The sequence below is a fragment of the Phodopus roborovskii genome, unplaced genomic scaffold (assembly GCF_943737965.1).
Source record: "Phodopus roborovskii unplaced genomic scaffold, PHOROB, whole genome shotgun sequence".
Lineage (NCBI taxonomy): Eukaryota > Metazoa > Chordata > Mammalia > Rodentia > Cricetidae > Phodopus > Phodopus roborovskii.
The window spans coordinates 483,344-485,724 of NW_026126475.1; positions in this window are offsets into that span (position 1 = coordinate 483,344).

Sequence of the window (2,381 nt, forward strand, 5' to 3'; positions counted from 1 at the left end):
ATGGAACAATAGATAAAAAGACACAATTATTCATCAAAAGGTGAGTTTGCCATTGTTGACCTCCTTCAGGAAGGTGAAAATCCATTTGTTAAAGTAGACTTAGTGATTATTTTATTTCAGTCCATCTCTTTTGAGGCAGCCGTACAACATTAAATATGTGATATCTTCTAAAAACCCTGCATACAAAATGACAGTTCAGCATTTAAACGTGTTACTACTCTGCTCTGCTATTAAATAAGGGATGAACCTGGGAGTTTTCCACAATCATGTGGGAGTCAACAGATAGTCAATTGTGTGGAGTATGGCAGACCACTCATCCTCTGATTATGTTGTTATTTGATTATTAAAATAGGACATTAGATAATCCATGATCAGTGGATCGTGGTGACGCAATGTGGGAGGCATTTATTATAGACCATCTTAATATCAAATGTGAAGTTAAAATATTTAAATTAATCAAGACAGCATCGTTCATGAGCCTGGTTTGGGGCCACCTTAGGGAAGTGGATGATGTCACATGAACTCATTATTTGATTAATTAATTATATAAAACAATGATTATATCGTCCATGAAAACCTGGAATCTGGTGCCACATATCATCTAATTACATAATTAAAGTATTTGAATTGAAAATCTGTTTCAATCACCAAGATAATGTAAATATGTCTATAGTTATGTAAACAACAATCCGCCATTCCATGAAGAGACCTGTAAAGCTCCCTCTTGTGGAGTTAATGTGCAATATCATCACATTTTATGATTCATTGCCTCAATTGAAAATGATGACATCCTTAATGCAGGAGTCTGGCCATGCTTCCCTGCCAGTAGAATGCTACATCCCCTATTTATTGTGACAGTTAGCTATTACTGACTTATTTAATTCTTTAAATTTGTAAACGACAGACAGTGCCATCACCGATTACGTTAGGGTGCAAATATCTGTCAGGGACAAGGTTAGGAAAGTTGTAGACATGGGCAGAGCATTTCTGAATGATCTATGCATCTCCCAGTGTACGAGGGATGCTGGGTGATTGAGTCCAGAAGGTGGCACGGTGCCCTCCGATAAGTAAAAGGACTTCACCAAGGCCAGAATGGTGGTCTGGGTGTTGACTAATTAGTCTTCCTCCATATCTTCACATCGGTTGTGATCTACCATGAGAAGAAGGAGTGGCACTAGGAGGTCGGCACCATCACCGTGACCCGGCAAAAGGATGACGACTCAGAACATGGAAGAACATCTCTCTCTCTCAGCTATGCTGGTGATGCCCCTGCTGTAGCCATCTTTTCAGCTGTTACCAACATTGTGGCTACTACTGCTACGCCAGGATTGGGCCCATTATCTCACGTCCGGCCGCACCAAAACAGAAAATCAGATGCATGTGATGATGTCAGGCCAACAGAATTCATCAGGCAAGACAGTGTGATTAACTGATAGAATTTTAAAAATGCGTGATGACACCATACATTTTCATGTCTGGCAATTCTTCCGAAGGAATTGATGATATAAAAAGAGGTCAACGGCTTACATATTTAAAGATTTAATTACTAAATTCTTTCATTATATAATCTGTGATCCCTGAAGATTGACGCCACCTTGTGTGACACTCAAGTGTGACAGACGATCTAACTATCTGATTATTTCATTATTCAAATCTGTCTTATTCTACTCCAGGAAGAGTGGAGTCTGGGAACCACCTTGTTGGTGTTAAATTGTATCTTGTGAATTCTTTCTTTCTTTCTTTCTTCCTTCCATCCTTTCTTTCTTTCTTTCTTTCTTACTTCCTTCCTTTATTTAAATCTATGTTGATATCATTTTGTTATCTCTCTAGGGGTGAATTATGAGAAAGTATCTCTTCATTCATTCATTTTTTGTTCAAATCTATGAAGAACTCAATGTCTCTTCAGTATTGAGCAATCTTTTAGGCTTCACGCAAAAAACACCATCCAATTGTTTAATGTGTATTCATTTAATTATGAAAATCTGTCATTATGTATTCAGTGATCACTGGAGTTTTGAGCCTCCTTTGGGGAGACCGTTGTACCAGACCATCACGTCATCTAATACTACACTTACTTCTTTGTTAAACTAGGAAAATAAGTAATAATTCATCATTTAATTTACGTATTTAAAATACAAGTAATGTTATGGACCATAAGTCCCGTTTATAGTCAGATTTTGGGAGTTGATGATATAATGTCATCTCATTGCTTCAGCACTTAGCTATGTAAATAGATCTTTACATCAGCGATAGGTTTAGGACTTTGGTGCCACTTCATCAGTGTTAATATAAAAGGCCCACTAGTTAATTTTCAATTTAATTTTTTAAAAATATCATTATTCCAGTAAGAGATCAGTCTGACTACTCCATGTGGGATTTAA